The sequence below is a fragment of the Phacochoerus africanus genome, chromosome 4, assembly GCF_016906955.1.
Source record: "Phacochoerus africanus isolate WHEZ1 chromosome 4, ROS_Pafr_v1, whole genome shotgun sequence".
NCBI classification, from domain to species: domain Eukaryota; kingdom Metazoa; phylum Chordata; class Mammalia; order Artiodactyla; family Suidae; genus Phacochoerus; species Phacochoerus africanus.
The window spans coordinates 85,056,691-85,082,501 of NC_062547.1; the positions used below are offsets into that span (position 1 = coordinate 85,056,691).

Genomic DNA, 25,811 nt, shown 5'->3' on the forward strand with positions numbered 1-25,811 from the left:
TCCTTTAAATATCTTTCATGGATAGCACAAGGGAATGATTTAAGGGAGAGACAGCAAAGCATAGAGCATGTTGATCATTTTTAAGGTTTGTGTTACGGTTTTTTGAACTTACATCACTGGAGAAACAATCCATAATACTGTGACATTTGAGGGGGAGTTCTCAAGAGGGTATCCACTTGGGAACCCAGTGATTTACCAGCACATTTTGCAGTTTAGAGCTCAAAATTACATATGTATGTATATAATATGTAGACAATCTGAGTAAGATTTATGATTTTTTAAAAGTTCACAATTTTATTTCCAATGCTGGATTTATAGGCATTCCCATGAGATATATATGCCTTCTCATGGTAACAACACAGTAATTTTAGCCTACACAATTTAAATGATTTCTCAATGTAGAAGGATCCATGACATGCAAATGAGTGTGTTCCCTGATTTTCATATTGCCTGACCACTTTTCAGCACCACATGTAGTTGCCAACTGCAATGTCTTTAACCAAAACAAGACCCAGGCAGGCTTTCAAAAACCAGCGCAGCAAGTGTAGGTTTTATGAGACACGGGAATCATAAACTCTAGTGTGCTGGACATGGAGAGAAGGGAAAGTTACAGGTCTCTTTTCTTCCCTCACAGTATTAGGGTTAATGGCGCAAACCAAGCTGGAAGGCTCATGTTAAAACACCGCTGGGGTGAACCACCTCATTCCCACCAGTCTCTCCGGGCAGAAGTTTGTCTGAGATGCAAGATATCTCCCCTTTTTGGCGCATGCACATGTAGTATTTATATCCACACATCCATACTCAATCATCCAGGCATATTTACATGAATAGAACACATTGGCAGATAGACTCTGTGTGTGTGTGTGTGAGAGAGAGAGAGGGAGAGGGAGAGGGAGAGGGAGAGAGAGGGAGAGAGAGATTTCCACCCTTGGCAGCCTACTTAGGCTTTGCGCTTTGTCTTGCCTCGGGTCACCCACCACCGAAGCAGTGATCGCGGGGAAGCCATCTGCCTGTGCAGCCGCTTCCCCTCCGGACCTGGTTCTGTAGAAGCAGGGACGTGGCAGGGTCGGGGACAGGGGAAGCCCCAGTTCCCGCAATGTCTAGGTGACAGCGCAGGAGGTGGGGGTGGGGGTGAGGGTGGGGAGGGGGAAGGGGCGGCTGCCGAAGGCCCTCCCGTGCTGCGGTGGGGTGGCTGAGCCAGTCTTGGGTGTGGCCTCGTTGGGGCAGGTTTCTCCCAAGCGGCGGAACTCCGCAGCTTTGAAATGAGGAAGCTCGATCCGGGGTCTCCAGCAGTGCAAGGGGCGAAATGTTCCTGAAAATACAAACAAAATTCCCTTGGCTTTTTTTTTTTTTTTTCTCTTTTAAAAATATTAGGTAGTTTCTCCTTAAAAGGCCATTTCGAAAGTCTGCCTGTGAGTCCGGCTGTCTGGCCCTCCCGTGCTTTGGGGCGACCCCAGGCACCCGGCGAAGTTTCCTCTTGTTTACCCCTACTACTGCCCAAAGCTTCGCCTCGACTTGTATGCCAGCGTTGGGGTGGGAAGGGGTGAGTGAGCGACCTAGTCCGGGCCAGTGGTTCCCTGGAAACCGAGTCAAAGTTAGCAAGTCAGTCTCAGGTCCAGAAAGAGGAGGCAAACCCTTTTTATCCTGACACAGCCGGGTCCAGCATTCAGAACTCCTTGTCCCGCCGGACCAGACCCGAGGCGCCGCCCCCATATGCGCAAGGCAAAGTAACACCCAGTGACTAATTAAGGATTGGGGCCCTTTCCTTCCTCCCGCTGGGAACTTGAGCCCTGACTTCTCCAAAAGTACCTGCAACTTGGGGGTGGCCTTAGCCGCCTCTCCTCGCCCGCCATCCCACGCGGCGGCAGCGCCTAGCACCGGGACTTCCCGGAGCGCGTCAACCCGCTCAGCACCAAGTCGTGCGTGGCTCCCGCCTCCCCCGCGCGCCGTGACTCCCTCCCTGCGCGCTGCTCGTACTCTCGCTACGCCGCCGCCCGGCACTGCAGCACCGGGGGGAGGAGGCGAGGCGGTGGAGGAGGAGGAGGACCGCAGCGTGCAAACCGTGAGCCACTTTCCCGCCCCTCCTCTCGCCGCTGACACGTTCAGAGGAGTTACCACTCCGCGCGCTGCAGGAGAGAGCGGCAGACGGAGGCGGCCCCGGGGAACGAACCGGAGCGACGCCCGCGCGGCTGCGGCTGAAGCGCTGACACTCCTGGGCAGAGGGTCCCTGGCGGCTGGAGCGGTGAGTGAGGGACCCTGGAAGCGGTGGCAGGATTTCCTGCCGCTACTTAATTTTCCTTCCAGACCCAGAGGCCGGAACTGCAGCTTGGGGAACTTTTCGTAGCCTTTTAGAAGAGCAACTTTGCCCCACCTGCTCTTCGGGAAGCGGTTGCAGGTGCTAGGTGATGCCCGCCCGGACGCCTTTGCTGGAGTGGGACCGAGAAAGACGGGGTAAAGTAGGTCGAGTGACACCCCCCGCCCACCCCCCGGTTGCCCGGGGTAAGTCAGGGGATACAGGCGCGCTTTATCCCAGATTCCAGATTCCCGGAAGGAGGCAGGTGGCAGGCGCGGGGATGCGGGGGGCAGCGCCTGCCTTCTGCGGGGACCTCAACGATCCTTTGCTTGCATAGTTTGACGGGCAGGGGGAGGCAGCTTCAAAACAAGCAGCTCCGAAACCCTGACCAAGTGTCCGACCTGTACCCGCTCCTATCCTTGGGCTCAACTTTTAGGTGGGGATCTCTCTGCAGACGTGCGGGTGGCAGGAGATCAGAGGCAGCCGCGGTAAGCGCTGGGGGAGCCTATAAAAAACATCGGGGATTTAAAAACTATTCCACATCAGTCCCCAAAGCCCTGTTTAGTGTTTACGGGAGGGATGGAGAACGGGAAACTCGCGGGGCTGTTTTGTTGGCACTTGATTACACTACGCCTTCATTCAGCAAAAACCTATTGAGCGTTTACTGTGTTCCAGGCACGGCTAAATAGATGGACCTGTGTGAGGCTCAGCTGGGAGAGGGGCCAGTTGCTCCTAAAGTAACTACCGAGGTAATTTCAGGTGGTGAGGAGGGTTTTGGAGACGATCATTTAACCCATTTGACTCTTTATCTCGGCGGGCTCTTTCCTCTTCTCCGGGGTTCTAGAACTGGGAAGACTTTTCTCTGGCGTGCCGAGGGGACAGCCCCGGGCTGGGCCCACTAGGACTGCGGAATATGGTGACGAACTTGGCAGGGGGCAGCCGGCACCCCGACGCAGGTGCACAACGCAGAGCCTTAGTGTGGGCGTACGGGGACCTCAGGCGCCCCGCGCGCGGGGGCGGAGGGGTCAGGGGCTGAGTCACTGTGGCTGGAGGTGCTGCCTGGACGGTCAGAGGTGGGGAGGCGGGGGAGGGGGGCGCTCGCGTCACCCTCTACGTGTGCCAGTGATGCAAATGCAGACCAGCTAGGGCCGGGCGGGGGCGAGGGTAGGGGATGGGGGAGGCGGCGGAGTCTCCGTCTGGGAGCGTGCCTGTGTGCGTCAAAGGCTCTCGGATGATGGATGCCCTGCAGCGTACCCGGCGCGGACGGCGGCGACCCGGCGAGGGCGCTGGCGTGGGCCGGGGCGGGGGCGGCGGGTGTAGACTGCGGCGGGGACTGGCGGCTATGCAGGGCAGCGAGGGAAGCCCCGCAGGGCAGAGGCTGCTGGCAAGCAGGCGGCTCCGCATTGCGCCGCAGTGGCGGGAAGACGCTGCAGCGACCGGGCGCTCCCCGGGGGACCGAAAAGATGGGGCGACTTTGAAGGCGCCGCAGTGGGGATTCCCTGATGGTCTCCTCTCTGGGTGGATCTCCTCCCTTCATTTTAGCTGAGATGGCGCGAGAAAGTTGATTCATTGTAATTCTGATCCTTAATCCCGAAGGAAAATCTAGTAATCTCTTTGGCATCCACTCATTTTCAAAGGCAAGTTCTGAAAGGCCTCGTGCTTTGTGGCAAGTTTTCATGTGAAAGCTTCGATGTTGAGGTTCTTCAGTTTTTGTAGCGCCAATCCATTCCTTCACTGTTCTTCGGGAGTTTTGTTAGGAGGCCTGGCTTCTAAGTGGGGCTTGAGAAAGGCTTACCACACAATGTGCCGCATTCCTCCTTAATAAAAACTATGTTTTTAAAAGGTACTACAGATGCATTCCCTGGTAGAAAATAAAAAGCCCAATTCACATGTCGTTCTATGTATTAAGAAAAAAAAGGGACTACACTTTCTGAAAACCTAATGGGAAAGGTTTTTGTCCAGGCTTTTCTGAAGGAGCCCAAATCTTCAGTCTGTGTGGCAAAAGGAATGAAGTGGGGTGGGGGAGTTAAAGGGAGGAAGGAAGAAAAGTTGTTATTAAAGAACCCAGAGACTAGATCACAGTTTCATTTTCCCAAACATTATGTTGCTTTGGGCAAATGACTTACTCTCTTGGGTTCATCCTCCATATTCGAGAAATGTGAAAAATAAGTTGAGACTAGCTAGTCTCAAGTTATTTGTTTTCAGGACAAAGGAGAGAGCCTCAGAGAATTTTGGACATACAGATTCTCTGTGAATGGAAAATATTATGAAACAAAGAGTCCCTTTAAGGAAGAAGAAAACACTTATCTTTTAAAAAATTCCAGAGACTTCCTGGGGCACTGTTTCTTTAATGAAATTTGGCCTTCCCTGCCAGCAAATGCAGACAATAGACTTTTCCTAGCAGTCTAATATAAAATCAAATGTCATTAACTGCTGATTCTCTGGAGAAGGGGAGGGAACGACCTCTGGATTACATCTGAGTGCTTTTGGTGATGTATTAGAGAGATCAGATATATTTTTCATGACCCAATGACAGTTAAAAGTAGCTTCTCTGGTCTAAACATCAGACTAGCCTACAAGCTTTTAGGTAAAAATTCTACTCATTATTAATGCTTGTCATAGTCTGTAAGTGTGGAAGGTCTCTCAGAGAACAGGATGCAGTTTCCCGCCCTCAGGGAATTTACCGCAAAAGGCATCAAAATGTGCAGTATATCATGTGACCACAAGTACCATAAAATCCATTTCCTATTATTAGGGATATTAGCTCTTATTCTGAGGTAAACTTGATGACATATTTCATGAATAAAAAACATCTGACATGTCAAAATGCCTTCCCAGCCATGTCACTGCATTGTTATTCATGTTGCTCATGCATAATGGTGGATTTCTCTGAATAGTAAATAGTTAAAATGTTCTTTTTATTCTCTGCGGCTGCATCAGGGGAAAATCTGCGATTCACCAGTGCTTCTCCATTCCATGTTGCTGAGATTTCTGTCTGAGCCATGGTTACAACATGTGTATCGTTACTTGTTAAACACAGACTCATTATTTAGATGAAGTGGGTTTGTAAACCTACGGCTGCACTGCCCCCAGCTTTGGTGCAGTTTTGGTATAACAGTGCTAAATTATTTTTGTTTTGGCTTTTTTCATTCCAGCTCTGTTGACCAGCCCGTGTGAAATATTGCAGTGGATAGAATTTAAAGCTTCCTTCTTTATTTGACACAGTTGAAATAACAATGGGGGATTCAGTGACTGTTTTAATTCTTGCTGGAAATATGTTGTAAGAGGGCATAAAGACACCATTTAGTTTTATCACAAACACCCCTTGTAATTAGGAAGGGTCAGTAGTAGTTGCATATCACGATCGCTTCCCTTATTGGGATGAAATGAACAAAATGTAATGAATGGAAAGGAGTAGATTGGATGGTTCGGTCCTTTCCATTTCTAATATTCTTTCCCTCCATGAAATACAGAAAATAGGATGAGTTATATTTTAAATTTGAAATTTTCTTGTAAATAGAATATAAGGAGTTTTTGATTAGCTCATGTTAAAATTTCACATAGAGCCATGGGCTCTGTTTTTGAGGGGTAATTGGTCTATTAGATTTTGTATTAGGCCATGAGGAGTGTGGATTAAAACATTCTTTTAAGAGATGAGATTTGAAAAATAACCTCAGCTTAATGCACTGTAGATATTCAGATCAATTTAACAGGGCACCGTTTTAATGTTTTCTCCTGACCACCTAATGCACGTTATGCCTGCTGTGTCTTTTCCCCTGCAGAGTACGAAATACAAATTATTAAAACTGGACGCTAAGAATTATATTGATGGGCTTCAGTCTTCTCACAGCACTTGGGCCCTCCTACAATTCAAGGGCACAGTGAGATTTATGGTAAGTTAGGCCAAGTGCTTCTCCTGTCATTTGCCACTATTTGAAAATCCTATGAACTAGAATCTTAGAATAGCTTAATAGATTGATATTCCCAAATAGTCATGTGTATGACTCTCCTGGGGAGCTTATTAAAATGGAGATTTCTGAGCCCCATCCTAGACATTCTAAATGAGTGGTGGTTTCACGGGTGGGCTCATATCATGTGACCACAAGTACCATAAAATCCATTTCCTATTATTAGGGATATTTGCTCTTATTCTGAGGTAAACTTGATGACATATGCTGTTCATCAGCCTCTGCCAAGTGGGTTGGATGCTGTCATTTGGGGGCCACAGTTGCAGAAACACTTGAACTAGTACTAGGCAATGCAGCAGGGGTCCAGAACACATGGACTTTCTAAACTGTCTTGTTCTCTTTTATATTTATGGAATATCTACTCAGAGCTCTCAGAGAAATCACATTCTGAGCTGGCAAGGTAGACTTCAGAATGACTAACTCCTTTGGTAAGAGTCAGAGGTGGAGTCAGCATGTGATTGGGAGATGACTCTGTGGAGACAGATGGGCACAGGCAGAAAGAACATCATATATGACCTGTCAGTCTAGTGGCATAAAGACTGAAAACCTTAGCCTTCAAGGCACTGGTTGGTCTGGCCCCTGCTCATTTCCATAACCTCACTTTACATAACCCCCAAACCTCTCCTATCCTAGCAACCTTCAAACATCAGTCTCCTCCTGCTATGGCAACCTTATCACCTGCCCCAACCTGCCTTGCTCACACTAATGCCTTATGTTATTCAGATGTTAGTCCATTCTTCTCTTTCTGGGGAAGCCTCCCAGCCTCTTTGGCACGGTAAAAATCCTTCTCCCCTCACAGTGTATTTTTCCTTGTAAATAAGGTGGTTAGAGAAAAAGAGGATGCTTACATTTGAATTCATTTTTAACATAAATATCTCAAGTTTTGCATGAGATGTACTTATATTAGAACATTACTGTTTATATAAAATTAAAATTTATCTGGGCATCTTGTATTTTTATTTGCTATATCTGGCAACTCTGTTTATAAATGCATTATTTTTACCATTTCCTTTAAGAAGAAAGAGAGAGAGCGATTCTTTCATTAATACCTTTCTCTCCTGACTAAACTGTTGAACTCTGGGAGTCCAGGAAGAGGATTAGGGGGAGGCCATTGTTTTGTTTGACTGTTTTCTGCCTAATGTCTAAGGGGCTCAGTAAATATTATCAGATATTTATAATTATTTATAATTATAAATAAATATAAATTATTTTTATATAATTTTGTAAATTATAAATAAATAAATATCTGATATTTATAATTATCAGATATTTATAACAGCCCTTTTGAAAAAAACGTTATAACCATAGACAAGTTTCTTAACCTCTCAGAGCCTTAATTTCTTCAGTTGTGAAAAGATGATCTTTATATCTCCTTTTTAGGGTTATATGCAAAGTTTAAATAGGAAAAATATTCATAAAGTTCCTACCATGTCACTTTGTCAGCACCTCACACTAAGAGGTGTCTTTTCTTTTCTCCCAATGTTGGTCTTGTAAAATGAAAGGATTCCTTTTTAACGTCTGAACTCCTACTTCCTTTTAATCATAATGCAATCCTGAGTGTTTCCAAAATGCTTCCCAGATGCAAGGTATTCTGGAGATTCAGCTCAGCAGTTATAGCTATGCAGCCCTCTGTTATGGAGGGACCTAGCCAGTTATGTAGTGGATCCTGGTAACCTGTGCACGTTTGAATTAGGAGCATATGCATTAGGAGCATTGCGTTTTGTCTTCATAATGACCGAGGTGCCTCTCATTACTCAGAGAACTTGTGATTTTTTCCATTTTCAATAGCTTGTAATTGACTGAACCAAATTCAGTGTTCTTTGCACTACACCATGACTGTCTTCACCCAACTGTGACCACCCAGTGGGTCCACACTTTTGACTGAGCATCTGGAGCTTTGGAAGAACTAGCCTTGGGTCTCGTATACTGAGGTCACCTCCCTGGACCTTCCTTCCCCATTGCTGCTCTTGTGGTGGCTGAACCAGGATCTTGAAATTCCAGGTCTGCCTTTGTAGGAAAGCCAGGACCCCCAGCAATTGTTTTAGACACTGTCTCTTCCCAATATTCAGGTTTTAAAATCTGCACATCCACCCAATAATGATCTTGGAGGGCTGAAAATTTTCTAAGGGAAATATCAGTATCAGAGATGGTTGTTCTTTGCTCTCAGTCAAATGAGTCACACAGCACAGGATCCTCTGCAGCAGGGGACAGCCATGCATTTTGGCAGTGGGTAGAAAAGGTGACCCACTTTGTCATTTCAAGCTCTGACTAGCCTGTTTTAAATTGTACTCATTTTAATATGACTTTTCAGTAGGTCTGAGCACGCCATTTTTTTCTTTATTCCGTTCTTGTGTTAGTATGTGTTTGTATTTAAGAAGTAATGGTCCAGTAATTCCATAGGGCCATTCTCAGTTTTGCCCACATGCTATTATTTTCAACATGTGACAGCATGCCCCATTTCATGCACATTAAACATAGTGTGAGTTGCATCGAACACACAATTTAAGTAGAGAAATTGTTATTTTTTGAAGTATCCAATTAAACCTGCAGCCTGGGTTTCCTCTTGGCCACATCAGTGTGGAAGTAGAACTATAGACCCACAATAACATCTGCAGTCACTTCTCCCGTTCTACTTCTGCCCTAGCTGTGGATTCCTAGGCTAAAGAGTTCTCAGTGTTTCTTTGAGTCCTCAGGGGTCACCCCTGCGGTCCTTGTGCCTAGTTCCCTGCAGCAACACCACCACAGTGCTGCTAAACCTACTTCCCACTGCCCAGGATGCCCTGGCTCCAGTATTGTAGAATCTGCTAATGCCACCCTGTGCTCTTAAATGTCCCTGAGGAGTTTAGAGATTATGTGACTGCCTGGGGCTGTTGAGAGGACACTTCAGGTGACATGGTGCCCTGTATTCACAATCACTTGTCCCCACTGACGCCAGCCCATTGTCCTAGGATTGTAACTAGTGGGTCTGAAATTACCTTTTGCTTGGGATGAGCCCTTTCCTGGGAGATGTCTTAGTGCCTCCCTTAGTGCCCAATGCTCAGAGGTATTGGAATATCTAGATACATCATCAGAATTTTGTAAGGATGTTCATGGCATCATCGCAGTAGTGAAAAATAAGAACCAACCTGAATATTCATCAGAAGGTGGTCCAATCAATTATGGTTCATTGAAACAATGAAATACTACTCATACATTGAAATGAATGAGTTGAACCTATAGGTACTAATATGGAACTATTTGGAAGACATGTTAATAGTTAAAAATATATAGCAGTTTATTGACCATAATATGTGGTATGTCGCTATTTAAAAATTGAGGTACATTAAAAAGCCCGGAAGGATAAAGACCAAACTATTATCTTTGGGGGAAAACTTGGAAAAGACTTAACACTTTTTAATTTCTGCATTTCTGAATCACTTGAGTTCTCAACAATAAACCCATATTACTCTTATAATTAAAGCATCAGTAAAGGTGGTAAAATCTAGTTTCAGGATCCCTGCGATGCTGTTGCTCAAATGCACCTGAATAAAATGTAAAAGGGTCAGTTAATATTTGAGTGATAAAAAGCAGCACCAGTTTTTCCCATGGATACTTTTCTAGTCCGTAATATTAGTAAGTTGTGAGAACATAAATTACTTTTCGTTTTGAATGAGAAAAGGCATATACTTATAAACATTGAATACAACGGCCCATGAGAAGGACTCCCATTGCTGACCTAGATTGTTAAAGCCGAGGATCTCCCTCCTCCCCTCACTCCTGTTTTCAATACATTTTATGTGTCCAACAGCTGTCATAAGCCTATATTAATATACTGCATGTTTTGCTGTGAGAGACATTATTCATTCTCTATGACTGTGTATTTGATGGGATTGACGATTGGCAGTTTTTTTGTTTGTTTGTCTTAATAGCTGCAACCAAGGCACATGAAAGTTCCCAGACCAGGGATTAAATCCAAGCTGCTGCTGCCACCTATACTGTAGCTGCAGCAATGCCAGATCCTTTAACCCACTGTGCCAAGACAGGCATTGAATCCGTGCCTGCACAGCCATCTGAGCTGCTGCAGTCAGATTCTTAACCCACAGCACCACACCGGAAACTCCAGAGATGGGCAGTTTTTTATCTCTTCTTACCAGGGACACAGAATATCCTTCCTCCCACCATTTGTCCTTCTCCCACTCCCAGCATCTGCACGTTGGTCCATAGAAAAGGCTGCTACTCATCCTCCAAACCTCAGCTTAAAGATCACTTTTCATGACCTTTCATTGCAGAATTTGGGCCCCTTTCTTGACTTTCCTGGTCCCCTTGCAGCCACACTGTGAGAGTGCTTCTTATACTGTGTTCACCGTGACATCTCTACAGGAGCTTTTCTGAGTCCCTTGGTATAGGAGTCCCTAGACTCTGAGTTCCTTGAACTTCAAGAGAAGAGGCCAAGTCATTGAGATCTTTCTATAACTCTTGGCACTGGACCCATGGAGGCTGAAAATATTTAAAATTATTTTAGGGAGTTCCCGTCGTGGAGCAGTGGTTAACGAATCCGACTAGAAACCATGAGGTTGCGGGTTCAGTCCCTGCCCTTGCTCAGTGGGTTAACGATCCGGCGTTGCCGTGAGCTGTGGTGTAGGTTGCAGACGCGGCTCGGATCCCGCATTGCTGTGGCTCTGGCGTAGGCTGGTGGCTACAGCTCCGATTCAACCCCTAGCCTGGGAACCTCCATATGCTGTGGGAGAGGCCCGAGAAATAGCAAAAAGACCAAAAAAAATTATTTTAAAGTCTTTTTAATTGGAGTATAGTATACAAAGAGAAAAGTGCACATATTAAAGGATATAGCTGAATTGACTTTTACAAACCGAGCACATCTCTAACCAGCACCCATATCACGAAATAGCTTATTCGCAGTGATCCCGAAGCCCCTTGCCCCTTGCATAATCCTTGCAGTCACAACCTCCTGTCGCTATCCTGACGTCAGTCCTGTGGAGGTGCCTAACACAGCTCTCCCTGTCCTGCTTAGGTGCCTGTTTTTTCATGCCCACATCTGGGAAACTGCTTGGCAGAGCCCTACCACTGCTGATGGACATGGGAATGTCATGACTGTGCCAGGATGCTATGTCTAGGTTCCCAGACCCCCAGTCAGTAAGGTGCCATGGACAGAGAAAATGGTCCCTGCTTTGTTCCACACTCCTAGATGCAGGGCAGCTCTGCCTGTGATGTACGTCTCTTATGAGCAGTTCTGTCAATTGGCCTCCGATTTATCAGATTGGATAGGGTTCCTTTTGTTTCTAATTGGCTAAAATTTCTTATGAATGATGTATAGAATTTATTTCATTTAATGCCTTTAAGCTTCTAATTAATTACAAAATGATTTCTTTCTTTTTTTTTTTTGTCTTTTGTCTTTTTTGTTGTTGTTGTTTTGCTATTTCTTGGGCCGCTCCCGCGGCATATGGAGGTTCCCAGGCTAGGGGTTGAATCGAGCTGGAGCCACCGGCCTACGCCAGAGCCACAGCAACGCGGGATCCGAGCCGCGTCTGCAACCTACACCACAGCTCACGGCAACGCTGGATTGTTAACCCACTGAGCAAGGTCAGGGACCGAACCCGCAACCTCATGGTTCCTAGTCGGATTCGTTAACCACTGCGCCACGACGGGAACTCCTGATTTCTTTTTAATAGAGAAAGTTTCCACAGTTTCTGTTTCTTCTTGTGTCAGTTTTGATAAGCTGCATTAAAAAAGAGGTTTGTCAGTTTTATCCAGGTTGTCAAATTTATTGCATATTTATAATCACTGCTTTGTTTTTATTTTGTGAACTCTTGTGATTCTTGTATTTAATTGTATTTTCTTCATTGTTATGCCTAGTTATAACCTGAGTCAATTTTTTGCATATATTCTAGAAGCTTTATAGAATCATGTGGCATTGCCTAAAGATCTTAAAAAAATTTATGAATTATTTAAAATGCATCCCTGTCTCATTTGATCCTGTAATCATTGCCTGTAGTGATATGCAGTTTTAAAACTCATTATTTATTTCATTTATTATTTAATAACAAGCCTAAAAATTCAGAACATTAATAGGTAGATAGAAGGTATATTTAATATATATACCTATACATATATAGATATATTTAATTAATTTTTAAAATGCTTGAGAGATAGAAGCCAGGTTTCTAGAAGAAACCAACTCCTTTAGAGGCAAAAATGTAGGCAAAAAATTGGCAAAAGAAGCTTGCTGTGAGTCTACTGGTTGTTTATTCCTATCTGTGTTTATAATCTCAAAGGATAAATGAACAATGATTTGAATTTTGATGACAAGGGTGATATTTTGCAGTGACTGTGGACTTTATTCAGTCCTCATCCCATCTCTGCCTGCCTTTGTGTGAATCTGTCAGGCTGTGGCAGACTTTGCCTATTCTGTCCTTCAAGGTGATTGCAGGGGAGTGAGCTCATGAGATGCGCATTAGTGTGGATTGTTGTAGGGCTCTCCCAGTACCCGGTGACTCATAGGGCTAGTGACTCAGCACTGTGTGTTTATATAACACTGATTAACTTCTGCCTTTTCTCTGGATCCCACCCAGTCCTTCTTTTTCCCAGTGTCCACCCACTCCCTGTCCAACATCATGAATTTCTCATTGACTTTTCTGTTTCTCCAAATGCTCTCCAAACAGTATTTGCCAGACATTTATTTCTACATCATGCTGCCTTACTGACCACTCCAAAAGTTAGTAACCTAAAGCAATAATCATTTTTTACCCGTGCATCTGTAGATTGGCAGGGGCTGGCTGATCTACTTTTTTGGTCACACCCATAGCACATTGAAGTTCCTGGACCAGGGATTGAATCCAAGCCACACCTCTGACCTACACTACAACTGTGGCAATGCTGGATGCTTAACCTGCTGTGCCATGGCAAGAACTCCAGATTCAGGTTTTTAATTATCCTTGGAGTAATTGGCTATCCATTTTATATTTTTTGCATGGACACAGCAGAAGTACAAGAAAGGTGAGTGGAAACATGTGATGCCTCTTAAGACTAGACTCAGAACAGGTACGTTGTCACTTAAGCCCACATTCCATCAACCAAAGACTTATAATTCATAGGGTATTTCCATATCCATATAACAAAGCATTGCCTTCCATTGTCTGAGTAGATACCCATTTCGGTGAATATGTTGTTTCTAATAATTTGAGCCTAGACTCTATTCTGTTTTACATTTATAAGCAAAAGTATTTTATGTAGTTTTTATATGTGGTCTATTTTCCAGGAGTAAAACTCATTATAAATCAAGGGAAGATTCTATTTTGTTTTGTTTAAAATCTCACCAAAGGTTGTTCATCATTTCTAAAAATCACATCACCAGTGGCAACAAACACAAATTGTGGTATTTAAGTTGCTGACAAGCTCACTTATATTTGTCTACATTGGTGTTTCTTGCATTCATGGTGATTCTACTTTTAGGAGCAAGCATCCCTTGTCTTCATTTTGTATTCTAGAGGAGCTACACTGGGACATTTACATATTTTAAAACATAATTTATTACTTCTCCTATTCTCCTTGTCACTGTTGGAGTATTATATAAGTTTTCAACTTATGTGTGCAGGTAGGTTATTTCAGCTGTGAAAAATTTTTAATAAGGCATTAATAAAAATATGTTATTAGTAGGTGCTATTGGACTGCTTTGAACTCTATATTTTAGCACTGTGTGTAACAAGCCGATTTATGTTCAAGGCTAGGAAGGGGCAGGTTGTAACACAGGGAGGGCTTTTCCAACTCAGCATTGTGCCCAAAGGGACACACTCTTTCTGTGATGACTGTCATGTTACTCTCTCTTTCTAGCAGTGAATGTGAAGGGAGGTGGAGTGTGGGCTAGACCTGCCCATAGAAATGACATGTCTGTAGAGAATATACAAGCCTTTATCATGGTGGTACTTCTGAGGCTTACCCTGAATTCATGCAGTCTGGGGATTTGGGCTGTGCAGGCACTGAGTCTTTACCATGGTGCTCTAATCTTGATTAGTGATGGGTACGTACAGGGGAGAAGAAATAGACCCTCGTGTTCAAAGATGGCCGGCCCAACAGCCATGGGGGGTGCCCAGTAGGAATCTGGTCATTTCTTTCTAACCCTGTTTTTAAAATACTGTTATTTTCTGAGGCCACTGCCAGACAGTGGATCCTGGAGGACTGCCCTGCCAGCGTCTTCTGTGTATGAGAGTGGGAGCCCTCTGAATTGCTTCCAGAAAAGACTGACAAAAAGAGGGAGTGAAAGCTTGGTGATCTATATTGGTCCATAGTTCAAAGATATGAGTATTTTCTTTACAACTGAAATTGATGGAGGGTAATTGACAAGGAATAAATCAGAAGACATTGAAAAAGTGACCTAGGACTGAGTAATATATGCTGCCCTGTATGCCTTTTAATCTAAAGTCAGATTATTAATAAAGGCATCACACTCTTTATCTTTAGCAGGCAGAGGACACATGGTTGGGGCAGAGCTTTCTTCATTTATTGATACATACATTACAGCTAATTGTTTTCCCAAACATTCATTACTGAGAACCTGAATGTGTAATGATCGTGCCTGCCTTTTGGGATATAGATGGGTGTGAACAAGGAGGTTTGATTACATCCAAAGGCAGTGCATTTAAAAACAAAAAAACACAAAACAATTGTAAAGGTTACCATCCACTTGCCAGCAAATCTGAGGAGAAAACTAATGATTAATATAATTGAATGTGAGACTCAGGAGCACAGGCCATCCTATACTGGCAGCTTTATTTACCATCCATAGAATGGCATGGTTCTTCCTAAGGGCTGATACCAGTGAAACCTTCTGGCCCTAGAAGCTTTGGAGGCCTTTGAGCTCCACCTGAATTGCCCAGTGATGGGGCCTAAGCCAAGACTAAAGGGACATTTTGTGATGGAAATTATTCCCCATTTCTTGGCTTTTACTCCCCACTTCTTGGCTTTAAGCACTCCCTTCTGATTACCTTATTTCACAGCTCTGTCTTCATACCGCATCAGATATTTGCTGTAGCATTGTATTCCATTTAATAAAGCTCCTCATAAAATGGAAAAGAGCAGTTCATGCTGTATCTGATTGTTGGCTTAGAATTTTTTGTCCCTTAAGAGATGGTTTTGAAACTGCAAACTTTTAAAAATCACACGATGAATTATCTTTGCCTAAAAGTTGAAGTAAAATAAAGTGTGTTTCTGAGCTCTTGGGGCTCCCAGTGGTGCCTTTGAAGCTACTTCTGCACTTCCCACTGGCCTTATTAGCTTGTGTGTGTGTCTGTGTGTCTTCATTTCACTTTGCTGGTGATGAGTTATGACATCCTCACTCAAGAAAGCATGACAATGTTAAGTGCCTTCTCAGGGTCTTCTGATTGCATTGTGCTTTTCTCCTCGGAGAGGTTTCCTCCTTCCCTCGAAGGATAACTAGCTGCTGATTTTCAGTCTGGCTGACAGAGGATGACACGGAATGCTCTTTCATAAAGGTTTTCACCATCTCTTTAACTGACAGCATTGGGAATCAAGATGTCCATCTTCTCAGTGTGATAGCTTCTCACACCAGCCACTGTGCTCATCCTCAGCCCCCAGGCCATTTGGGTTGACGTTCAAGAGAGTTCAGCTTACCTTCTAGTAACAGGGAAAGGAATTTATGATGATCTTTTCTGTTCATATCAGATTTTCTATCTTTTCACCCAAGCTGAATTTTTCATTCACAATCCCAAATTCTAAGAACCAGGATGGGTCTGTGTATGTATATTCCTTAGCTTAATAAATTTCTCATGTCTCAGGAGAGATAAGAATGGTGGTGATCAGATATGAGTTTTGACTCTTAGTTGAATTTTTTAAATGTACAGCCCTTTCAGCAGATCGGCTGGAACCTTTTATTTGTAAAATGTCAGCAAAATATTTATAATGTGTTTATAATTTATGCAATCAGAAAATGTTTATTAGCTTTGTTAAATATTAGGGTAAGAAAAGGAGGTGCTTTAGATAAATCATGGCATTTATTAGTTAGTCTTTATTCTAGAAAAGCTGCCTTTTAACTCAACTGGAAGTCAGACTTGGCTCTTTACTCTTTTTTTTGGCTGCCCCACAGCATATTGAGTTCCCTGGGCCAGGGGTCAGATTGGAGCCACAGTTGCAACCTATGCAACTACAATCTTTTAACCTACTTTAACCCAATTTAACCGACGTTAACCCACTTTGCCAGGCTGGGGATAGAATCTGCATCCTGGCGCTGCAGAAATGCCACTGATCCCATTGCACCATAGAGGGAACTCCTGCTCATTTATTAGCTCAAAAGCTACAGATACGCTAAATGAAATAAATGCAGGTTCACCGTATGTAATGAAAACCAGCATCAAAACTATGGTTAATCCAATATAGCCCCAATTATTGCCCTCAAAAGCACTTTTCCCTATGAAATCATAAAAGGTGCTGGAGTTTATCTGGAGGTAAGAAAACAGATGTTTTTTAATAACAGTCTTTAAGTATTTACAAGGTTAAATGCACAAAAGATGGTGCCTGCCTTTTCTTAGCAGGAAACAGAAAATAGACTTGAGTAGAAAATTGAATGAAATAGAAATTTCAATTCAATATCAGTCAACAAATCAATAATCTCCCTTGTGCAAGGGATATGCTGTGCTCATTAGGAAAAATGGGTTGTGATCTCAGACATAGACTTGGAGGGATGGCTCTGCCAGGTGACATAGATGTCCTTTAAAACAAAGAATGGGCCAGTGCAAGCAGTCCCAAGCTCCATGGTGGTTTGAAGGTAGCTGAAGATGATTTGCTCAAGGCAGTGTTTCTCAGTCTTAGCACTATTGATATTTGGGCTAAATCATTCTTTGTTGTGAGGAGCTGTGCTGTGCTTGGTTGGGTGGTTTACAGTATCCCTGGCTTCTAACCACTGGATGCCAGTAGTATTTTGCCCTCCAGTTGTCACAACCAAAAATGTCCCCAAACATTGCCAGATGTCTCAGGGAGGAATAGAAGCCATGTGGAATCACCCTAGTTAAGACTGAACTTTTGGAAAAAAGACAAACTTCAAAAGCAGTTGCTTTTGAGATGAACTTTGAAGGGCAGGTGGGATTTTATTGGGCAGAGAGGGAGATGCTGGGTGTTTGAGGTAGAGGTGGTGCATCCTGGGGGCAGGTGGGCAGTGGCAAATGATCCTGTTGATCATGGAGAGAAGCTTATGAGGACTTGTTACTGAACCTGGATTTGGCTGCTCACAAGCCAGCAATTCAAGAGGCAGGCATCACTAGAAAAGAAGAATAACTTTATCAGAAAACCTGGCCACCTGGGAAATGGGTGGACTTGTGTCTAGAGACGAAGTCCAAAAATTCTGCTCAGCCATGATAATTTTTAAAGGGAAAGATTGGGGAGCGGGGTAGAATCTCAGTAAATCATTGACGCAGGAGGTTGGGTTCTGCATCATTCTCCATTGCATGCAGACCGTCTGACTCTTTCGATATTATCTTGCCTGATTGATCTGCCTGCAGGATTGCTTAGGGGGTGATCTTAGGATAGAGAACTGGTCATTTTTTAAATGCTTACTCCTTGATTCTTCATTTTACCTAGAAAAATCAACAGGTTAGACAAGGCAGGATATGCATTCAGGGGGGCATAGGCCAGGCATTCAGTGAAATTGCCTAGTGATCTCGTTGCTATAACCAGGTTCTTTTAAGGTTAGAGAGGAACAGAAATGGGTGAACAGGAAAGGGGCAAAAGCACTGATTTCAACACTGGAATGTCAGCACGGGCAGGAGATTGAGCTGCAAGGGTAGGTAGGACTCCGTGAAGGTCAGAGGCAGCAGTTTGGGCTCAATTTGAACATGGAATTATGTTTATTAGAGCTGTACCTTTAGAAAGATGAACTTGAAATCAGGTGTGCAATGGCTTAAAGCAGGGAGAGTCTTGAGGTAGAGATGCCAGTTAGGAGTGGCCAACTGCAATTACGTCATAGGTGAATCCCTGTTCTTCATTCTGTAGAAGGTATTTGTTGCATCTGTGCTAAGTGCAACCTGCTCCAGCTGCTGGAGGTAGAACAGAGAACAACGTCCCTGTTCTCTGGGCACTTATATTCTAGAGGGAAGGAGACAAACATTAAGCAAAAATGAAACTGAAAATAATTTAAAAATGCTACTTAAACTCTGTGAAAATATTAAACAGTTGATGTGATCATCAGTGATTGGAGAGTCTGCTGGTAATAGTGATAAAACTTACTATTATAGTTAACTAAGGCATAATAATTTCGTTGCAGAGAAATTGCATTTAACATCAACATTAGAAATCTTGGAGTTCCCGTCGTGGCTCAGTGGTTAATGAACCTGATGTGGAACCGTGAGGTTGTGGGTTTGATTCCTGGCCTCACTCAGTGGATTAAGAATCCAGTGTTGCCGTCAGCTGTGGTGTAGGTTGCAGACATGGCTCAGATCCCGTGTTGCTGTGGCTGTGGTGTAGGCCAGCGGCTACAGCTCCAATCAGACCCCTAGCCTGGGAACCTCCATATGCCGTGGGAGCGGCCCTAGAAAAGGCAAAAAGACAAAAAAAAAAAAAAAGAAAAAGAAATCTCATCCTTAGATGACTAAAAAGAGAGATAAATAGAATGAATTTCTTCCCTGTGGACATATGAAAGTATCTGTTATGAAGAGTATTTCTTTGTAAATGTATTCATTGAAAAGGGGTTTTACTTGCATGGCCACTGGGACATTGGACAGTTCCCTTTAAAACAATGACAGATCACAGGGGAAGAAGAAAGAAGGAAGCTAACATTTGCTGGGTTCCTAGCATACGCCTGTCATATTTCTAGGCATTTGTTTATTTTCTATCATGCCCTAACTCCTGGCCACCCTCATTCTCACATGGGATGTAATAACTTCTTAAAAGGCCCCTTGACCTCCAGTTTTGTCCCTTTTCAGTTCTTGAATCTACCAAAGTGACCTTTGTAAACACAAAAAGAACAATTCCATTTCATGTTAAAAGTCACCAATGGGAGTTCCCGCTGTGGCACAGTGGGTTAAGGATCCAGTGTTGTCTCTGCGGCGACACGTGCTCCATCTCTGGCCTGGCACAGTGGGTTAAGGATCCGGCATTGGTGTAGCTGTGGCATAAATTGCAGCGGAGGCTTGAATTCAGTCCCTGGTCCAGGAACTTCCATATGCTGCAGATGCAGCTGAAAAAGAAAAAAAAAAAATGTTACCAGTGGCTCCCCATTGCCTTGAGTTCAATTAGCAATTCCTTTCTAGGGCCACAGTGAACTATCTTAGGTCCTGATGTCACTGTGCTTTCCCTCTGCCTCCTCTGAGCCTTTTGCCTCACCCTTGACTCCACAGCTCATCTAGCTAACTCGCACGCACCCTTCAGGACTCACCTAAAGGTAGGTTCCTTAAGGAAGTCTTAACCTGATCTTCCCAGGTCTAGTTTAGACCCCTTCCATCATGCAGCTTAACCACCTTCTCCTTAGTCTGTGAAAACACTTGCAGTTTTGTAAATAGTTTCCCTTGTCTTGAGTCTTGAAGGTTCATCCTTATGGACCCAATGGGTGACCAAGGGCCTGGCACAATCAAGGAATATTTGTGGGATGAATCAAAAGGGGCTTATACATTTTAGAAATGAAAAGGCTGAAGCTCAGAGAGCATGTGTTACTTGCTTAGGTCACAGAACTATAGATAATGGATTTATACCTATGGGGCTTCAAAATCCAGGTTCTCTCCCTACACCAGAGGAATCTGTGCATTCTGTGGAGCTCTGTAAGAGCATTATAGAGACTCTTTGCCTTAGATGGTTGACTTGGAGCCTTGCTGAGAGGTGTTCAATAACTGTTCATTATAAATCAAAGAGGAAACAAGACCCTGACTTTAGCAGGCTCTTCCATTGATGCACTTCTGTTATTCTCACCAGCCTAAGACTGCCAAGGCTTGAGTCCTCTGTGTTCACAGCCGGTGAAGGTTTAGCATATTCTATTAGACATTTACACAAGAGCTTTCTGTTACAGCCCTTGGTGTGCTTCACTTCCCCCTCCCCCAATTCTGTTATAATCTCCGTCTGCAAAACCATATAAGGAGGTATGAGGAAACTATGGAGTATGTAATAATACACAATTGAGACCTGAACTGTTCAGTATACTGTGTAATGGATTTCTCAAGCTATAGCACCTGTGATGCCTTATTTGCCGTTCTTGGTTCTCATGCCTTTGTGTAGTCACTGAAATGCAAAGTAGACATAGTAGAGAGGAATTTTGTTATATTATTCACCTGCATCTAAGCTCATTCATAATTTCAAGACTCTAGTAAAGAGCTGTATGGTTTTCTTGGGCATATAGAAATTTAGAGAACAATTACAAAATAAAATGTTTCAAACAGTATAATGCGGAAATTCTTTTTGAATTTTAATGCTCCTCCTCTATGTATCTTAAATGGGTATATAATGATTGTAGCAAAAATCTTTATGTCCTTTTTGTTCAAATCTATGCTCCTCTCTGAAGTTTTTGCCATAACTACTTCTGGCCAACCTAGATAGTTTCCACGTCAGCTTATGACATATAAGCTTCTTCACGGGGCAGGTGTATTATGCTCTTCTAGCAGTATGCTAACTAGCAACATTAAGTTGAATTAATAGACTAATAAAAATAGCAAGTGGTCATTATTGTTTAGGGTGTTCTTTGTTATAGCATCTAGACTATTTTTATACACAATTTCATTTAATTCTCACAGTTCTATGTGATTGGTACAAATAAATTTTAATGTGTTTTCTAGCGAATTCTGCTAAATATTTAAGGAAGAAATTTTACCAATTCTATCTAAGCTCCTCCAGAATTAAGCAAAAATGGATACACTTGCCAACTCATTCTATGGGACCAACATTACCCTCCTACTAAAACTGGACAGAGACATTACCAAAAAAAGAAGCTTTAGATCACTGTCCTTTATAAACATAGGCAAAAAGATCTTCAGTAAAACACTAGCAAATTGGATCCAGAACTTTAAAAAAAGAATATGATCATATTTATTCTGAGAATGCAATGCTGCTTCAACATTTGACAATCAGTCAGTGTAAATTATCACATTAATAGTCTAACAGATGCAGAAAAAGTATTGGATAAAATTTAGCATCCATTTATGATTTTTTTAAAAAAACCCAGCAGACTCAGAATGAAAGGAAACGTCCTTATAAAGAGCATCTACACAGAGTTCCCTAGAGGCCTAGCTATTAAGGATTCTGCGTTGTCACTGCTATGGCTCAGGTTCAACCCCTGGCCCAGGAACTTTCCTGTGCCTCAGGTGCTGCCAAAAAAAGTCTACAAAAACTTACAGTTAAGATAATCCTTAATGTTAGACATCTAAGTGCTTTTCCCTTAATCCTGGGAACTAGGCAAGAATGTCTGCTTTAACTACTCCTAGTCAAAATTATAATTAGAAGCCATAGCCAATATAGGAAGGGAGAAAAAGAAATAAAAGGCATGCACATAGGAAAGGAAGAAGTAAAACTGCATGTTAACAGGTGATAATAGTTAGCTAAATGGAAATAGCAAAGAATCCACACAAAAAGCTACTAAAACTAATAGAAGTCATTCATATTCTTAAGTACTAGCAATAAACAGTTGGAAATTCAAATTTAAGAAAACAATATCATTTATAATAGCACACAAAGAGAAATAATAGTTATAAATCTAGCAAAATATGTTCAGTATCTTTATGCTATAAACCATAAAGCACTGATAAATGAAATCAAAGCTCTAAATGAAGAGCTGTAGTGTGTTCATGGATTAGAACACTCAATACAGTAAATATATATCACTTTTCCCTGAACTGATTCAGTGCATCCGAATCAAAATCCCAGCTCAATTTAAAACATGTATGTAAATCAGCAAACTGACTCTAAAACGTATGTGGAAAGACAAAGGAACTAGAATAGCCAAACCCCTTTGAAAAAGAACAAAGTTGGAAGATTCATATTGTCTGACTTCAGGACTTAATCTAAAGCTACAGAAATCAACAGTTTCATACAGACATAAAGAAGAGTGGCAGAAAAATAAGGAGTCTAGAAATAGATTCATATATATATATGTATATATATATATGACCAGTTAACTTTTGCAAAAGGTACAGAGGCAATTCAAGGGAGAAAGAATAATCTTGACAAATAGTACTCAAATCTTTGTATATATGGTGGAGGAAAAAAAACCCAAATCCTTGATCTGTACTTTATACTATATGCAAATATTAATTCCAAATGAATCATGGAAGGAATTATAAAACGTAAAATTTATAAATCTTCTGAAAGAAAACATAGTGAAAATACTTGTGGCTTGGGTTTAGGAAAATATTTCTTAGATATGAAATCAAAATCATGGTCTGTAAAAAAAAAGCTTGATAATTTGACTTATCGAAATCAAGAACTTCTGATCAGACACTATTAAGAAAATGAAAATAGAAGCCATAGATGGGTTAAATATTTGCAAAACATTTATTCAAAAGAGACTTGTATATATAGTATGTAAATAAATCTCCAAACCCAGAAATTAAAAAAACAACCCAGTTAAAAAAAAATGGACAAGATATTTCAACAGACACTTCACCAAACAAGTTGTATGGATGGCAAATGAGCACAAGGAAAGAAGTTTGATATCCTTTCTCATTGGGGAAATGCAGATTAAAACCACACATGTGCCTGTTTTTCATTTTGCATATGCAGATAGGAACTTATTGTATATTTTCATTCATGGGAGATTAGAAAAAGTATGGATCAAGGTTCATACCTACTGGAATGACTAAAATGAAAAAGATAAACTGACAATACCAAGTGTGCCAAATATGCAGAACATGTGGAACTCTTGTAACATTCTTGGTAGAACTGCAATGGGTACTTTGGAAAAAAGTTTAGCAGTTTCTTATGAAATTTACCATCTATCGTCCATATGATCCATTGGTCCCCATCCTTCATATTTACCCAAGTGAAATAAAAAACTTAGGTTCCCAAAAAAACCTGTATGTGAATGTTTATACGGGTTTCGTTCAGCTCTCCAAGAGTTGGAAACAATCCAGATGTTGTCAGCTGGTGACTAGATAAATAAATTGTGGTACATTTATACAATGGAATACTACTCTTTAATTTTTTGAAAAGGAACAAACTGCTGATAAATGCAACAAAGATGATTCTCAAATGCATTATACTAGGTGGAAGCAGCCAGATACAGAAGGTACACAGTTTGGTTATATTATATATTTATATAGCAAAAAAGTGGTTGCCAGGGGCTGAAGTTAGGGGAAAGGTTGAGCACAGATGGGCTTGGGGTATGGGCTTGGAGGGGTAGTAGAACTGACCTATAACTTGCAGAACTATACACCCCAAAGGGTGAATTTTGTATAAATTATTCCATAGCAAAAGATTTTACTGTATTCCCTCTCCAGGTTGCTCTTCCACATAATAGATCTGTTTCTGGCTCGGTTTTCCTGCCCTCAGCACCTCCTGCCCCTGTCTTCATTACCTGATGCTCATCCTGACGCAACCACCCATGGCCTCTGGATGGACTCTAGCTCCTGCTGATTGACCCCAGCTCCACCAGGCACTGTCCTCTTCTGATCAGTTGGGCAGAATTGACTTCCCCAGAGCGAATTCCTAGCAAACCTGTGCTCTGACATCATTACACTCTGCCCCACAGCCAGTGAATGGCCGTTTCTTACTCTTTACCTGTCTGCCTGGAAGAGCATAGAGTCCTTCCACCCTTCTCCTGGGCATTTGTTTGCTTCTGTAGGCTCACCCAAGCCACTGAATGATGGTAGCTAGTTTTCTTGTTCTTTATCTAGGTTCATAGTGTATGCGATGTGCTTATGGTCCATTTAGCACATAGAGGTGGGAAATTAACTGAAGGGTGCTTTTCACTTATGGGACACTAAAGCTGAGGTTCTCTCTCTCTCTCTCTCTCTCTCTCTTTTTTTTTTTTGGTCTTTTTCAGGCTGCACCTGTGGCATATGGAGGTTCCAAGGCTAGGGGTCCAATCTGAGCTGTAGCTGCTGGCCTACCCCATAGCCACAGCACTGTGGAATTTGAGCTGTGTCTGCGACCTACACCATAGCTCGCGGCAATGCTGGATCCTCAACCTACTGAGCAAAGCCAGAGATTGAACCCGCATCCTCATGGATGCCAGTTAGGTCTGCTGACTGCTGAGCCACGATGGGAACTCCAAGGTTCTCTTAACAGTTTTGATAGTTCCAAGTCATGGTGACCTTTCTGCAGCACCATAAACATATATTAAATTTAAAATAAATAAATGTAGGTTCTAAGTCAGACCCTATACCAGATTCTAGTAAAGATAAGCCACATCAAATACTAGTGGTATGGTAAAATTAATAAAAAGTTAGAAGATTACAGCCACTATGATTCTGTTCGTTTGTGAAATGGAAAATGCTTGCCTTACTATTTTAGCAGTGCAGCATCTCTTTCCTGCTTATTAGTATAAAATAGCAGAATTTGGTGACTAGGGGGGCCCAAATATCATGTATTCTTACAGTTAAATCTTCTGGGAAGGTTGTTTGTAGCAGATTTTAATTAGGGCAACCATGTAATTCATTGTCCACATGAGAACTTTTTTAGATTAAAAGGTGGTGGGATACTATTCATAATTATTCCAAGATAACAGGTGTAAACTAGGAGATCCCAGGAATCTGGGAAAATGATAACACTAATTACATGGCACAGATATTCTATACAGATATTCAATAGTTATTTACTTTTAAGAGGTTAAGTTGAGAATGGTTATATGAGCATATCTTCATTTTTATTTATCAATCGCATGGCACACTGCTGTGGGCATATTCAGCTACAACTTCTGGTGGATACCTGTAATATTTTTTTTTCTGTACTCAAATGAATGTGAGTGTTGATACATAAGGGCACTGCTTCTCAAAGTTTACTGTGCATACAAATCACCTGAAGATCTTGTTAAAATGCAGGTTCTGGTGCAGTAGGTCTGGGTGGGACCTGAGATTCTGCATTTCTAACAAGTTCCCAGGTAGTGCTAGTACTGCTGGCCCGTAGACCAGTCTTTGAGAAACCTTTAAAAGTCCCTGACCAGTTTGGAAACTTGGATTATTGGTGACACATAGCACCTGATTGCTAGACACTCAAGTACTGAGATATTAAAATGGAGATCCATAGATTTGTAGTAATTTTGTGTTTGGTCAAGTTAAAATAGTGGGAAAAAATTCCCTCTACGTTTCTTGACCTCTTTGCAGCCACAGGCAGTTAAGGCAATCCATTACCTTTCTTTTTTTCAATTTTTTTTACTGTATTTTTTATTAAAGTATGGTTGATTTACAGTATTGTGCCAATTTCTGCTATACAGCAGAGTGACTCAGTTATGTGTGTGTGTATACATGTATAGATACACACACACACGCATACACCCATTCTTTTTTATATTTTTTTCCATCATGGTCTATCCCAGAAGATTGAATATAGCTCCCTGTGCTATACAGTAGGACCTTGTTGTTTATCCATTCTAAATGTAATAGTTTGCATCTACTAACCCCAAACTCCCAGTCCATCCC

The 25,811-nt window shown here is 42.3% G+C and overlaps 1 protein-coding gene across 1 annotated transcript in view; it reads left to right on the top strand.

Moving 5' to 3' along the window:
• Positions 1 to 1,992: 1,992 nt before the first annotated feature.
• SV2C (synaptic vesicle glycoprotein 2C) overlaps positions 1,993 to 25,811 on the top strand; it is a 238,883-nt gene continuing 215,064 nt past the window's right edge. Inside the window, exon 1 of the mRNA XM_047778136.1 lies at positions 1,993 to 2,242. The gene's annotated coding sequence lies outside the window, so the exon portion shown is untranslated. The remainder of the gene's footprint in view (positions 2,243 to 25,811) is intronic.